Here is a 15,948-nt window from a genome sequence, read left to right on the forward strand (position 1 = left end):
CAGTAAACCAAATGGTCAAAGGGCCTCTGCCTCCACTGAATGATATTGATCTTAGCTTTGTGTTTGTGCTCTTGAAGAACAGCATGATGGATGCATTTAAAGGATGAAAGTGCAAAATTTACAAAGCCAAAGGATGTCTGAAACAGGATTTAAGTTTGAATCATAGAACCACAGAATAATAGAGGTTGGAAGGGTTTCTCTGCAGGTCGCCAAGTCTAACTCCCTGCTCAAAGCAGGTCTGCTGCCAACAGTCAATACAGGTCACTTGATCTCAATCTGAGATCTCAATCTCACTCGCCCTCAGTCTGAGAGCACTTTACTGGGACTGAGGTTTTGGCAGCCATGATATTTTTGCCAACTGAAGCCTTTCCTACTTCACATCCAATCCTGCTTCTCGCGCTGCCTTCCCAGCACAAACATTTGTGTAGTCTCCTAAGGAAGTGATTCAGCTGAAATATAATCTGGACCTCCAGTACAATAATCTTTTTTTTTTTTTTTTTAGCTGGAACTGTTCCCCAGTCCAATTTATTCAACATTTCTGCTCAAGACTGAGCTAGCATGGTGGGGGAAGAGCCAGACAAGGACAAGTAGCCAAGTAGAGGAAAGGAAAGGAGAAGGAAGGAGGGAGTAAAAATGCCTGTTGAAGCCAGAGCTTGAGATTAATGAATTCTGCGCTGAGCCCAACCCTCAGAGAAGCAAGATTCAGCTCCCAGCCAAGCCTTTTCACAACTGCAGTTTCCTCTTCTGCACAAGGAGAAGGTGGCTGACTTAGCAGAGTCTGCAGATAAAGATGAAAGGCACAGTAGGTATTGCTTATTGTTTGTTTTCACAGCAACTGAACTCGGGGGGGGGGGAAGCTCTATCAAAGGCAGAGGAGCCAGGTGAATCTGCACATCTGTCTGAAAGGAGAAGCTAGCATAGAGTTGGCCTGAAGAGAAGCATAAAAGAAATAGAATTTTCCAACTGAAATAGCCAGACTGGCTGAGCTACAGAACCCAGGGTGTCTCCACCCAGCATCTTGTGGAAAGGCACTTGCTTCAGGACTAGATCAAGCCTGAACAAGGCTAGAATGAACTCACCTACTTTGGATCCAGCTTTCTTACTTTTACAGTATTTCCATATTTGTCAAAAAGACCCAAAACTTTACTCAGAATAACTGACAAGGACAGCAACCTCAGGTCAAAATATTCTGAGTGAAATCCACCGCAGTACCAGATTGCAACTGATGTGCTGAATATTTATGCAATTGATCTTCATTAGCACTACTGCCAACGTGCAAAAACAGACCTGATTCATGTCATCCAGCAGTAGGTATTTGGTGCAGACATCTGAGCTGGGGGCCCAGTCAGACTACTTTTTCTGAGTAGTCCATGAAGAGTGATAAGCGCCCTCTGGAGATAACTCATCCTGACACCTAATGTAGCATTTCTGTACGAGCCCAACAGAGGTCAAGACTGCCCTGAAAGCACTGCGCAAACCCTTGTGCTCATCGCAGACCAGTGAGAGGCCAGATGTACTTCTCTGTCACTTCTGAGCCTGATCTCAGTCTCTCCGTTTTGTTGGCTGAAGTTCAAACCATAAATTGAAAGCCAAATATGGACTGAACTAAAACTTGAGGTGCCAGAGGCTGCTTATTAAAATCAACCCAATACAGAAGCTTGAGCTTATATTTAAAACTGCGAGACTGACACTGAAAACCCATACTTAAGGATAATACTCCTTAAGCAGGTATAATATTCCCATACAGACTCAGATGAAGCTGAGGTCTCCAATTAGACTTTACTCTTACTGTTATTATTATTATCCTAACTTATGCATTAAATATATCCCTAGAAAAACTTCCAGTCCTACTAAGTGTGGAAGAAGGAATAAGCTCCTGGCTCCTAGTTGTCAGAATTCCTAATACATGTCAGCAATGCCACACAGGTTACACTGTAAAGATGCCATAACAGCAAGGAAGAGGTTTAACTAGAAACCTGTAGCAAACTGTTAGCCTCAACCTACAGCTGTATCACTGATTTAAGGCTCAAATTAAGGGTGGCGAGGAGAGCCATAGCTCACAGATCAAAGATATCTAAGTACATAGTAGACACATCTTAGGTGTGTATAGACTCACATAAACCAAACCAGACTTATAGACTTACATAAACCAAATTCTACTCACAGTTAGTATTAACAGCATAGCCACATTTCCTTTTGCAACAGAATACCGTATTAAAAGTTAATATGTTTCCTTCCCTAAAGTATTAAGAGTAACTTAATTTTCTGGGATTGATTCTATGAACAAGATCTATGTAATTAAGAAAAGGAAAAATGTCCTAATTCTACTTCACTGCTAAATCTCATCCCACAAATTACTGCCTTATTCAGCAAGCCAAGATCACCAGGCTAATTATAAATTCCTTTCCTCCAGTTAGGTAATGGAAATAATAACAAATGACTTAAGTAACTAATCACAGCTAAATAGCACAGCTTGTATTGTGGATACCAAGTATTCCATACTGCAAACATACTTACAGAATACACACAAGGAAATAAGTCTGCTTGCATGCACTCTGCAAGTGGAAGAGACTACATTCATTGAGCAAAGCACAGCCAACAAAAAAGTATGTCGTATTTGAGGCTAATATTAAATGCAATAAATACGTTGTAATTCAGAAGCTTCCAGCTCTAGTGTGATACTTCATTTTCAGGGTGTTATATGAGCTGTTTTCTGCCTTTGTACCATGCTACTAGAGGATTTCACAAGTAGATAATTAGAGAGCTCTCAGTAAGTTCCGCAAGCGGAATGCTCCTACCTGACTTACTCCTATATTTTTGTGAACAGCAGACTGAAAGTTAATAATCTCTCTCTTATCAAAGAAGTTGCGAAGTCTGGGTTTTGGTTGACTGTACCGTGCTAACCCATCAGATTTGATATTATTATTCAGTTTGCTTGCAAATAGTGCCCTTTTCCTAATCCATTTTGCTCTTACAACAAGTTTCATGGACAGTCTGCCTTTTTGAATAATGGGGCACCAGGTAGCCATCTTCAGCAAGACAAAGAGTTGAGTCTGTGCAGCAGAACACAGCGAAGAGATTCTTTGGTTACTGATGCCCTCAATAATTTTAACACTGTGAAAGATAAGGTTGCCACTACTTGAGCCACAGAGGCTTTCTAGGCGCGAAGCACACCGCCATGTATCCTGCTGCAGTGGACTGGTTATAGATTCCTAATCACTGTTGACTGTGTCCATAAGAGGGCAGCAATATGCGCCTGCCAAACACATCCACCAACTGCCCGAGTCTCGGGAGGGGACCAGGGTAAGTGTGCTTCAGGCATGCTGACTTCTGCAGAATACAGTAGGGATGGGCTGTTGGCATCACCCCTGCCCACTGTCCACCTGCTAGCCAGAGTGACTAAGCCATCACTTACAGCAGGATCCCTTGGGAACCACTGTCAGCACACATATGAAGCAGAACGGGTGCTCATTCTGAGGCGAGGCATCCTTATTGCTCTGCAACCAGGCCCTTTTGGGCTGACAAATTATGCTATTCATGGCTGGCTATAGTTGTTTAAAGCCATGAACCAGGTTTATTAAACAGATAAATGCAACACCTCGAAGAATAATGTATACTTTACATTTCATAGCAGTTTTCCTGCAGTGCTTATCCCCATCTGTGGTGATGAATTACATTATACAAAGAAGGCAATCAGATCATAAAATCTGTAAGTATGCCTATCCAGTGTGATTAAAAGAGGATGAGAATTGCAACTGTTCATATCTGCCATATACATTTTTCCAGACGCTTGGAAAGAATGGTGATTGCATTTTGTTTCCTCATTCTAAAAAGATAAATAAGAATATTGCTTGTCAAGCTTCAAGAGTAGATCAATCCGCCTTTCACTCTCAGGAGAATTCCAAAACATCAATATTCAAAGGGCAGAGAGCATACCTAGCAATATGTGCTGCACAGCTCCCGGTACACTAGAAGTGCAATGAATAAATGATCATAAAAATAAAGCTGTCTTGCATGTAGATAACAATTTGCCTTGATGTTTAAATTTAGTAAGCACTATTTCTCACTGTGTATCATCTCTGATTCTCCTGTGATAAGGCCAAACCTTGAAGTAATGCTTTGGTGATTATAAGGTAGCTGTGCAAGGAATGAGATTTGAAAACTAGGTAAGGCTGGTTTATGAGAATGAAAGAAAGAAAAATATTCTTGGGAAATGAAACCAACAGAAATTAAGTGTCTCCATGATATTTCATAGAAGACTTGAAACAATTTATTAGTTTAAAAATTTACACATGAAGGATAATTAGCATCACCCAATTTTAGTCACTTCCCATGAAAGCAAGCCTCCAGATATCCAGAGGATCCAGAGATGGAAGAGGCCCCCCTTTGCCAGCTGATAAGGATTCTCTTACTTCAGGTGTTCTCAGTTGCCTGGTGCAGGGCCTTGCTACCTACAAAGGAAGCTCAGCTGCCTTATGTGGAGGCTGAGACCGCAGGTGAGGCTGTTTACACCCTTCATGAATGCACATCTAAAGTATCTCATGCTGAGCAAATGTACCTTCCTTCCTCCATCTCCAGTCAGAAGGTCTTCACACATTATTTCTCCAATGGCAGGTTTTGAAATTAGTCCGGCTGTTTTTTTGTTTTGTTTTCTAGAAGGTAATGTGACTCATTGATACCCAATGCAGAAAGCAGCCTAGTAAAAAGAGAGGGAGGATGAGATTGGTCTTTGAAGAATACCTACATTTTCCCCTGACATAGCTGCCAACGGGAGTGAGGGCTTCCATTGCCTCCCATCAGGCAGCTTAAGAAACTTCAGGCACTTTCCAGAAAAAGGAAGTCAACATGCAGTGTCATTTGGAAGCACTAAACAATTTCCAGAAATTAGTTTAGTTCGTTATTCTTCAGAACATTTTAGTTTGGCTGTGAAACTTAAAACAGAAATTTCATTTACTGCCCCCTTCCAGTGCTTTGGTTTTATTTTCTCTAGCACATCGCAAAACCCTGCTGCAGACAGGACAGCTAAAGTTTTGTTCTGTTGAAGCTGGACAGTCTGGAGTGTGCTGGGATCCGTGCTCCATTGGGGCTCAATGCACAGCTGTAACCTACATCTACCAGCACATCTCACGTCACCATGTAAAACCCAGAAGCTCACACCTCTCATCTTTAGAAATAAATGGAACCAATTACATAGAATAACATCCAGTTTTCCAGCTTGAATTAGCACACAGAGACACAGCTCAAGAAACTAAATGTGCAGCCAAAGTGAAAAACAAGTTGAGTGTCTGGGGTGGACAGCGTAATGTATAGGAGCAATAGAAGAGCAGCATCCCTCCTTCCCCTCCTGTTAGACAGGTTATTCCTTAATTTATACAGGTACTCCTTCTAGAGTTCTGTACTCTCTGTCACTGGTGGGAACACTGAAATCCAACAAACAAAACAGATGCTCAGGTAATGGCCCAAGCAGGCAGCCATGCAGAGCTGCTAAGGGTTGCTATGCTCTCTTCAGCAGGGACAGATGGCAACACAGGACTGATCAGAAACACACGCCTTTATATTTACTTCTGAGTACCACTCAGTTCAGCTGGTTTGTAGTTAGTTCCCCTCCAAATTAACTAGGTATTTTGGATGTCATCTTTTGCTAGAAGTCACCTAAACCAGACAGCTTTACTACCATCCCTTTCATTCTTCCTGTTCATTCCTTTCCGGTTCGTACTGTTTTCCCTGATTATCCACACAAATGTGTTCTAAAAGAACATTTATTTTGATTTGGTTTTTTTATCAATTCTGTGCCATACTTATTCTGCTAATAATTTCTCAAAGAAGCAATATTTAGCAGAACAGACTTCATACAGTATGTAGCTGCTCTGTAATGTTGTTAAAAAGACTCTACAGCTAAGACTGTTATGCCTAAAACAAGGGTTTTCATCACCAGCTTTCCAGTTAGCTACTACTATTGTAAGGAAAATGAATTTCTTTTTTAGGTTTTCAACCGTTTCCAAAAGGATAATACGTGATCCATTATTGCATATAGATGTGATTGACTTGTTTCTCCAATTTAGACTCCCCCTTTTTAAAAAATAAAAGTAATTCTTTTTAAAAGCTATTTTCTAGGTCCTTCTTCCTGCTCTCTCTTGAAGAAAAACCTATTTTTCAAGCAGCCTAGATAGCAAAAGTGGTCCAATATTAGGACAGTTTTTTCTTAACTCTATATTTTCTGTAACGTGTTCAGATAAGTACTTAAGCCTGAAAACTCACACTGGCACTCAACTGAAACTGAAGTAGAAAGTTTTTCAGTATGCTTTTCAAATGTTGTTTTAAGCTGGAAGCATGACTACAATGTTTTTCTTGGCGTAGCCTGTTGCCTTTGAAATACACTGACCACTATTCTCGATATGTTCGTGCTTTCCTTGCATTTCATTTTAATGAGATGTGTCTCTTGGGAACACATGGTGAGAACCTTTTCAAAGAGTGGCTCTGTCATCGAGCTATAGCATCTCTCCACTGCTAAATATGCGACATATATTTCTGTGAGGTGTTCATTTATGTGAGGTCTAAAGATTTCCAAAGACAGAAGCGAGTACCATAGACTTTGACAATGGATATACCATTCAGTGACAGTCCCAGAAAATACTGAAATTTCTTTTGTTCCAGGGGAGTCAAGTAAGCAGGCTTTGGTTCTATTCAAATAATGTAAAAACCTGCTTGGAACTGCCTCACTGAATTCAATACTTAATCTTTTCATCAGGAACTGTATCAGAAATACTCCAAGAGCCAACATTCTGTTGTAACAAAATTCTGCAAAAAAGCAGTTTTACCACTATAGTAAATGGTTGACAACAGATATAGGGAAATGGAAGGGGAAGGAGAGAAGAACAAAAGAGGAAAACGTAGTTGATAGTGACAACCATAACTGATCAGAAAACAATTACAATATCACAAGTTACGAAATTTAACTTTAAAATGCTGTCCTCTAACTTACCAATCTCGTGGTTTTGAAGCCAGCATCAGACTGCTGACCTTCCAGTGGTTGGGCTGCCTGCACGGAAAAGCTCTCATCACTTACAAATGGAGAGCAGTCCAGACAATGCGCTGGTCAAATACAGCAGTAAGAACTACTCCAGGGCTCTCTAAAACTTAAATGTATTCATGGATACTTGTCAAAAGGAGTGAAAAGAGCTATGTAGGTTTTTTGGAGCAAATAGTTACGTTCATCCTCACAAATTCTTTCAGCTGCTGATACACAGTCATGGCTAAAGATCTTCTAATGTCTCAAAAAAATTAAAAATAAAATCACTGGCAGGAAATTAAAACCTTGACAGGAAAGCTCCAGCACATTCAGTGGATGTGATGGTAACACCATGCACGCAGCTCTCTGGCAGCTAAGGTCCAAAACTTCCGTTGACCAATCCGGCATTAATCCATGATATTTAAGGTTCTCCTGAATAAAATAAGAAATTTAAAAAAATAATAATCAGGAACTACTATTATGTTAGGGTCCACATATACTCTCAAATAATTCAGTTTCTCTTTCCTTCCTTCTTTTCTTGATGCAAATACACACTATCACTATCACGAAAACTACTCTCAGATTCACTTTGAATCAGACTTCTTGGGCATCCACTCCATATACAAATCTGGTGTGTCTCCTTGAGTATTATTCCCATGTTCCAGACTTTCTTGGAATTTTGAAATATTTACTAGAGAACTGTACTTCTGTATTGTTATACCTCCAAAGTTTATACCTTCCATTTTTCCCCCCTTCTCCAAATGAACTGAAATAAGTAGTTAATGTTATTAGTCATGAAGAAAACAGACTCCCGAGTTATACGATATGGCAGAAAACCAGAAAAACTGTCCTGCTTCTTGCATATATTACTTTAAATTTGGTACAGAGAAAGCAAACCTTCCAGGTTCTTAGCAACCTAATTCCATCACTGCTTTCACAGATGAAAAGAGATGACTGGTGGTGGTAGGAGGGCAGGGAAGAAGAATGAATTTTGAATTACATACACTTGGTAATTCATTGCAGAAATTAAACCTAACAGGTATGGCTGCTTCGTGGACAAAGACATTTCAAATTGCCAGAACCGCCCTTGACAGCAGGTGGTGTTTTGGATAAACAGCATCAGGAATTAGCTAGCAAAAGGCAAAAGAAACACATTTAGAAAAACTGTGTTGGAATTTGATCAAAGTGTTTTCCAGACAGCTCAGCTCTTAAGAGACATGCAGATCATTTCAGTTCGAAAACAATATCCCATTGGAGAGAAACCCCAAGGACAAAAAGACACAGCAGTAATAGTCGGTCAAAAGGGCTTGTGCTACTCGAGTGATCACTTGTATAATACATAGAGGGTGATTCTGCTTTAAAACTCAGATTTGAAGAACCAGTGCTAGACTCCAGACTCAAAAAGCTGGAAATGATGAAGGAGAGCAGGAACAAATGTCCCACAGCAGCACTCCTACCCACTGAGAGGTCCTCCTGGGAGCACGGTAACCTGGGTCTTCTGTTCTCCTCACTGACCCCATAGAACAGAGCACAAGCACTACGAACGTGCACTACACATCTTCACCTGGCTGAGTGCAGGTCTAAGACCTGTGCTTAACCTTCAGTTCTAATTTCAGTGTTGCATCCTTATTCCTAAGGCACTCAGAAGTTTGGGACCCCATACACCTACATAAATGGTCACCTACAGAGAGAGGCAGGACAAGGAAGAATAGACAGCAGTTTCACTGCTCAGGCACAGTGGGATTATCCATCTCCCAAGAAAAGCTGTGCAGAAAAAAGAGCTTTCTCGATGGGCCAGCTTAAAGACTTGGATGAGATCCCATTGGAATTATCCTGAGCACAAAGCTCAGTATCTTCTACTCTGACTGTGAGTCACATAAATACAGACAGAACAGTGTACAGACAATGTAATAATTATTTTAAAAGACACTGAAAATAAAAAGAGCACAGAATTCACCTTTGGAAAGAAGGGGAGAGAGAAAATCACATGCAGCAGATAACAATCCCATCACTTCACTCGTGCAAGTAATTCAGGCTGTGTGACATGCAGCATATAAGGACCTAAATAAAACTTACATAACCTTGCATTACATTGACATAGTTCTCTAGGTAGAAGCACTGGCTGCAGTTCATATAAACATACCCATGGAAAAATAATATCTCATCCACATGTACAAGATTTACCTAATAAGAAGAAGTATCATAGCACCTGACAGTTATCATAATGTGCTTCACAAAAAGTGGTTATGAAAAACAATATCCAGTATTTCTAATCAGGAACTAGCTAATGTGGGTTGGTGTGGGCTTTAGTCAATTGCTGCCCACCTTTCAAGGCAGAATAAGAATCTTACTCCATGGACACTACACAACATGCTTCTGTGGTGCCCTCCACAAGTCTAGGTCGATAGCACTTCACAGTTTAATTCTGAAACAACATCAGGACATGCTTCACAATGTCCCAATTCTTACTTTGCTTCACGTAAAGTCTTCTGTTCTTTAAGTCTTTCTGTTCCTGAAAAGTAAAAATTAAACATTTGTTAAGAATCTTGCCCACGTGGTACCTGTCAGTAAACTCATACACTTACACATAGCACTGGAAAAAGGATAAACATGCCTAGCCTTTTGCTGGGAATGCAGAAGCATTGCTTCTACATTTTAGAGTCTATATACACTGAAAAAGAGTTCTGCATCAAATCACAGTCAGCTCAACATAAACCCAGCAAGCAAGAGCTGAGCACTTATCTCCTTTTCATCTTTTCTCCTCGTGTGATTCAACAGAAGACATGAAACGCCTTCAGATAGCTTGATCCAAGCGGATGAAAGAAAGGAACTGAAGCAGTTTCTGCTAATACAACACACTCACTGTAAAATTATTTTTATTTCCCCAGCCCTTGATCACTTGTACTCAGTCCAGATACATATGCTACTCTTGGCCCTGGAGCTGCCTCAGCAGTCTGCTCAGAGCATTCTTTCAAGCTGTGTCTGTGGCATGGGAACCAGTAGCGTTTTGCAGATGTACACGTACCTGGCATGTCTTGTCTTGATCTGTGGCATATCAAGGCACAGAGCATGTTTTTGCCACTTGCTGACTTTCAGATTGCAAGGAAAATTAATGTACAAGATTTTTTTTTTTAATCTCTTTTCCCCATAAACCCTATTTTCTATGGGAAGACAATGTATGTAGTCATCGTGGGAGGTTGACACAATGTGGTCTAGCAGTTGTTCCTATTTAAGTCTCTCAATAAACCCGAAAATAAATGGAAAAACAAGATTCAGCCTGTCAGATTAACACTCTAGCTGTCCATGGGCATGCTGTCACACCACCCCTAATATGGGGTAACAAGAATCACTTAAACATCTATCGAAGAAGCATAAGCAACATCACATCATCTCACAACTGTGGGGGCCGACTGTATGTACCTGGGCAATTACCAGCAGTTAGTAAAGATGGATGGCATCTTCTCAAGCCACAGTAACCCAGCTATATGCTGAGACCTTAAAATAGAGTCCAGGCACAAATAATGTTTATCCTGAGCCATGCAAGGAACCACTGATAAGCTGGGTTAAAAGTCAGAGGATGTAAAGGATATACACAAGCATGTAAATATTGCTAATTTAGGGATGATGTCATTCACTTTGGGGTTAAAATGACACTCCAGCTTTCATCAACAAAGTTGCAGATCTCATTTTAAAATTTTAGACTGCTGAAAAAGCAGAAATTCTGAGAATATCTTTTAAGATATGTATCTTAAATGGCATTTGTAATCATCACTATCAAAGGTGAAGGGCTTACTCACTTAGGCCCTCTCTTACACAGCACAGGCACTCAGAAGCCTGGCTGAGAACCACACAGTGCATTCTCCACACAGCGTGCAGGACTGTCCCCCTCAGCCAGCATGTATCTGCCTCAACACGTAGCTCCAGTGCTCTCTGTGCTGCCCACACCATGGGCAAAATCCATTAGTTCCAAGCTACTCCTTTTCCAACAAGTGAAGGTGGAAATCCCAAGAGCACTGCAAAGAGCTTACTATAAGATCCTCCCACACACAGGGAATGGACATACTTCCCCAATACCAAACCAAGGCTTTTCTAAAAGCCAGTTAATTTACTATGAATATTGTTGTAAACCATCTCTTCGTTATTTAAGGAGGGAAGGTGGTAGGAGGTTCCTTTGGAAAGTCCATGCTTTTTTTTCTTCCCCTGAATTCTGTATTCTGTAAAAAAAGAAGTATCTTCATTCAAGTCAGTAATGAAAAGTACTTAAAGTGGAAAGAAATACATTTCTGGTTTTATAAAGGAACATGTTTGGCAAGCTTAATTATTAGTGGAATTATCTCAGCAGCTTCTAATTCTATACCACTAGTTCAAAACATGTCATCAGATGTTGTATTTTGGACGTGCACTAAAAAGCAACCAGGTACTTATCACAGTAAGACGTCTGCCACACAGTTAGTAAGCCCACCTACATAAGTATTCTGCCCACTGCTCCTACAGCATAGCAAAGTCCCTACCCACAGTGCATGAAAGCTCTGTCTTGGGCCTTAGGTGTAGGCTTTGGTTCACCTTAGGGGAAAAGAATATACCCCATACAACTCCACTGAAAGATTTCATGATTTTGCACTAGTGTGGCTGCAATGATTCAAATTTCATTGTGGATACACATGGTCAGATTTATTGTATTCAGTTTTAATCTTTTGAAAGCTATACATCTAAATGTGACTTGTGTTAAGAACCCTGTACAGTCAATGGAAAGTGTCTCTAGGGTGCTTTCTCTGAGTTGTCTCAGATATTTTGTGTATGTACTGAAGGCGCTATTTCTTCCATGGACTAAAATGAAGCCCAGGATACTTGACTTACTCATACATGTCCAAATGTGGGAAGATGGACCCCATATACAGCATCAAAGAGCTTTATACAGGGAGAGTTTATTTTTCTTCTCAGACCAGAAGAAGGTATGCCAGTATAAGTATTCCCATTTAAGTATAACTGTATCCCACTGGGATATGGGCTGCTTAGAAGTACGCTGCTCTGAAAAAAAATTGTCCAGTGCAAAAAAGACCCCACTGGTATTACAAAGTGCTTGTAGCCAGCCTCTGCCACTGGAGAAAGAAGCAAACACCATACCCAGGACTTTCTAAATCCCAATCGTGAATAATTTATCATCTGAAAGAAAGAATTTACACGGCCTCAATCTACAATAACTTAGCCAACAGATGTAGCTTGCACATAACAGAAATCAAAGAAAAGGCACAGTCCCTCTCCGTGTCAGTTCCCTACATCCAGCTTCTTTTCTACACTTTCTCTAAATTATCCAACTTTTTCGCTGGGGTCCTTTGGTGTTTTCTACAAGGACTGCACCTTATCACAGTGTCTTACCAAAGTACTTACCAAAGTACTGTAAAGACGTGGGGTGTAGACAGCTTCCTTTATTAGCAAAGAGGAAAGGATGATGTAGCTAAAAAAAAACAGCAAGCTTACAGTCAGAGTCCTATGCCTACCTACTGGACTGGTCCTCTAAAAGTTTACTTATGACTCCAGTGCAGTGATTAACAGGATGTGATCAGAGCCATCCCTCCTGTTATGGGGAGAGTCTCCCAAAGACCCAGCACATACTCACAGCGCAGGCTTGGCTCTCCCAGCCTGCAGTGAAACCCCTACCATAGCTGCACTGGTGCTGTTGCACACAAGTTAGCAGGAACAAAGCTTCCTCAGGTTCGGCTACCTGGCTCATTGTCACCTCTCTGACCACGGTCTGTACATACCCACTTTTTCAATCTACAAGGCATGCATTTCTGTAGTATTCTCAACACTTTCAAGTCCTTTTTCCCCATGAAGAACCAGAAAGCAATGTCACCTATTCCTGAGCTAAGGAATACCATTGCAGGAAGGTGTAGGTCCTTTCTTCTTAGGCTGAGAAGGGGCTACTTTGTGAAGAGGTAGCTCCTGCATCTAGTCCTCTTGTTGTGCTCCTACTGTTTTTTTCTACCAGGAGACCTTTATCCCTCCACCTTCTCTCACAGAGCCTTTTCATTCCCACTTCTGCCATGGGATGACCATCTCCAAACTCTCTCATCTAGGTCCAGCTCCCACCACTCTTCCTGGGCCAGTGCCCTCCTAGTGCTTTTTTCCAGTACTCCAACTCAGCAAGCAATTTCCACAAGAGCAAAAACTGATCAGGTAATCAACAGCCCTTTGGCACTTCCACCTTTCTCAAGGCTAGTGGGCCAGTAGCTGCCCCTTGACTTTTCTTTCATTTGTCAGGAACATTCAGAAAACAGAAACTGACGATCTTAGGTTATTAAACAGAAATTGTTTTCAGTGTGGCAAGGAGTCTGCTATGGGCTGTTATGTCTTTCCTCTGCCAACTCCAGGCTTCTCCACAAAGGCTGTGATGACCACTGAGTGAGCTGGACGTTTGCCTCAGAGACCTGCAGGTGTTTCACCTCCATACTCTTATGTCTTCCTGAGTTATGCATGGCTCATAAAAGTACAAAACAGAAACTGCATTTTCAAAGCATTAAAAGCAATGAATAAGTAGCTGAGTAAAAAAAGAAAAATCCCACATTCCCACCAGGAAACAGTTCAACTTCTGTTGTTTGTCATACTATACTCCCTGTTCCACAGCCTGCTCCAGAAGCCAAATACTTCATTTTATTCACATTTCTGAGATACTTTATCCACCATAACTTAACTTTTTTTCTTAGCACATAACTTTGTGAAATATGGCCATTCTTTCTTTTCATCCTAGTTGAATGATTTTTCATGCTTTCATTAGCCTGAAGTGAATGATGCAGCACTTCAGTTATACAGATACACAGTTCCCATGCATTTATCAAATTTAGCCAAGACTTGGGACTTCCATGCAATCTGTATTTTTTTCATTGAAAAATAACAAGTACAAGAAGCACCAAGATATTCATGTCACGACAAAAGAATCAAAAGGTGCCTGTAATGGGAAAGTTAGAATTCACCCATTCTAACCCAGGAGTTTAAAACCCAGATGCCAAAGTGGTCATTCTCAGCTTTGTGTATAATCAATGAATATAAATGAGTGCCTCCCCATGACAAAGCCAACTTTCCCTAGCACATGCCTGAGGTCATATTCCTTACTCCCTGGAGGGCAAACTCTCTCTCTTGACTGCAAAGAAAGCCCAGGAAGGCTAGTTTGGATTTGGATGTTTAAATGTTAAGTATCTAAAACAGAGTGAGTTCTGATTCGATTTGCAAGGAGTCAAATAATTTTAAAGTTTCAAAATGACTAAGAAAGAGACCAAGACAAACTCACAAATCCAGTTACCCAAAATTAGAGAAAACACTCTTGCAACATATGGCTGAGCAAATATAATCCAACAGCAAAAATCTGTTACTCTATCTAATCTCAAGAAATAGAAACAACGATATGACAGTGGCTCTAAGACAATGGATTTGATGTCTGGAGTAGCAACGAGACTGCAGCAGGAGGAACCATGATGTACACAGACCCACTTATTTTGAAAAATCACTTCAGCTGATCATACCAACATATTATTCAGAATTGTGTTGATCTTAAATTAAGCTTTCATAAGCATTTGGGAAATACAATTCTAAAGTGCAATTTCTAAAGCTGGCTAGGTAACAACTAAAAATACTGTCCGTATTTTCAAGACATGAAAGATAAAGTGGTAATTATGCCACAAAGCACCTTTGTTCCTGTTAAATCAGAGGAATGCTCCACAGAAAAGGCACTGGCTTCACTTGCTGAGAAATGCCTTGCATTATGCATCTTAGGTTGTAAAAGCAGCAATGAAAGCTCCTTATATAAGAGCCAGAAGCAGGAAAAAAGGTCAAAAACTCCCTCAGTACAGTAGACAATCTGCCCAAAATTCCGCAAAAAATAAAATATTCTAGGAACAGAAGGCCCATCTCTTCAAAATGACACTTAATTCATTTCAGTGAATCCATTGAGATGAAAGCTACCAACAGACTGTGGGAGCTAAATCATCAGTAAAGCTTACAGCTGGAAATGCCTGAGATGCCTGAGACGAAAAGTTCCCAAGAAAATCCAAAAAGGACTGGCAAAGTCAGCTTTCCAAATCTGCTAATGTAATGCTAGCAGCACCTCTGTTGCTACATAATGGACTGTAAAGATATTCAACCATTTGAAGGCTTATTTCAGGAAGACTCAGAATTATTGTCTGTCTTGTGATAGTTCCAAATGTGGGAGAATGTTAATTAAACAACATGCTTCAGCCATATAGTTCTGACTTCAGTAATGACTGTCTAATTACTCAGCTTTATGTGCTAAAAGCCAACTGTTATCTTACAGAAAGTTATGGAAGCCAGTTCAAAAATATCTCCATTTACTCAGGCAATCTAAATATCAGATTTTTTCCAGAATCATAAAAGTTGATTTAAATTATTTTACAGGGACTGAAAGATGATGCTGTGAGCAAGTAGGGTATTAAACACAGTTGAACTTCACAGGAGAGAATTACACCTCAACCAGTGTGACTCTCTTGTAGAACTACAGCAAAGCCAATTGTATATTGCTCTTCTCCAAGACTTCCATCATTTGGAACTTTTTCAGATCTGTACGACTTTCCTTTCTGACATATTTCAAAAGCAATGCTGTAATAATACTGTACTATGATTAGATTTATCCTCTTCTAATGATGGGAGAGATACAAACCTCAGTTCTAAACTGTTACACATACAACACTAGTATTTTTGAGGCAGCTTAAGACTGTCAAAGTCCACCAGAGCCTGTGACCCCAGGTAGGTTCCCACACAGTACTGCCTAACTTCTTTTCTGCTTCTGCTGGGAATATGAACAACCTTAAGTAACATGTCTATTTTTTATATTTTAGAGATAGATGGCAATTTTCTGCTACTCAAAATGTTATCTACAAAATTCAACGTAGCCTTGAAACGAATATAGCTGTCCTGTTTAATTTTTCCTT

General features: G+C 40.4%; 1 long non-coding RNA gene across 23 annotated transcripts in view; it reads right to left on the bottom strand.

The window, feature by feature from the left end:
• Positions 1–15,948, bottom strand: part of LOC101750670 — a 102,486-nt gene that overhangs the window by 13,842 nt on the left and 72,696 nt on the right. For 17 of the 23 annotated variants that reach the window (XR_005862289.2, XR_005862285.2, XR_005862293.2 and 14 more), the window contains 4 exons: positions 10,035–12,464; positions 9,335–9,521; positions 6,983–7,441; positions 4,559–4,696 (listed from right to left, as the gene is read on the bottom strand). This is a non-coding gene — a long non-coding RNA (uncharacterized LOC101750670). The remainder of the gene's footprint in view (positions 1–4,558; positions 4,697–6,982; positions 7,442–9,334; positions 9,522–10,034; positions 12,465–15,948) is intronic. The other 6 variants (XR_005862274.2, XR_005862278.2, XR_005862297.2 and 3 more) reach the window with 6 other exon arrangements.

Source organism: Gallus gallus, chromosome 1 (assembly GCF_016699485.2).
Source record: "Gallus gallus isolate bGalGal1 chromosome 1, bGalGal1.mat.broiler.GRCg7b, whole genome shotgun sequence".
Lineage (NCBI taxonomy): Eukaryota > Metazoa > Chordata > Aves > Galliformes > Phasianidae > Gallus > Gallus gallus.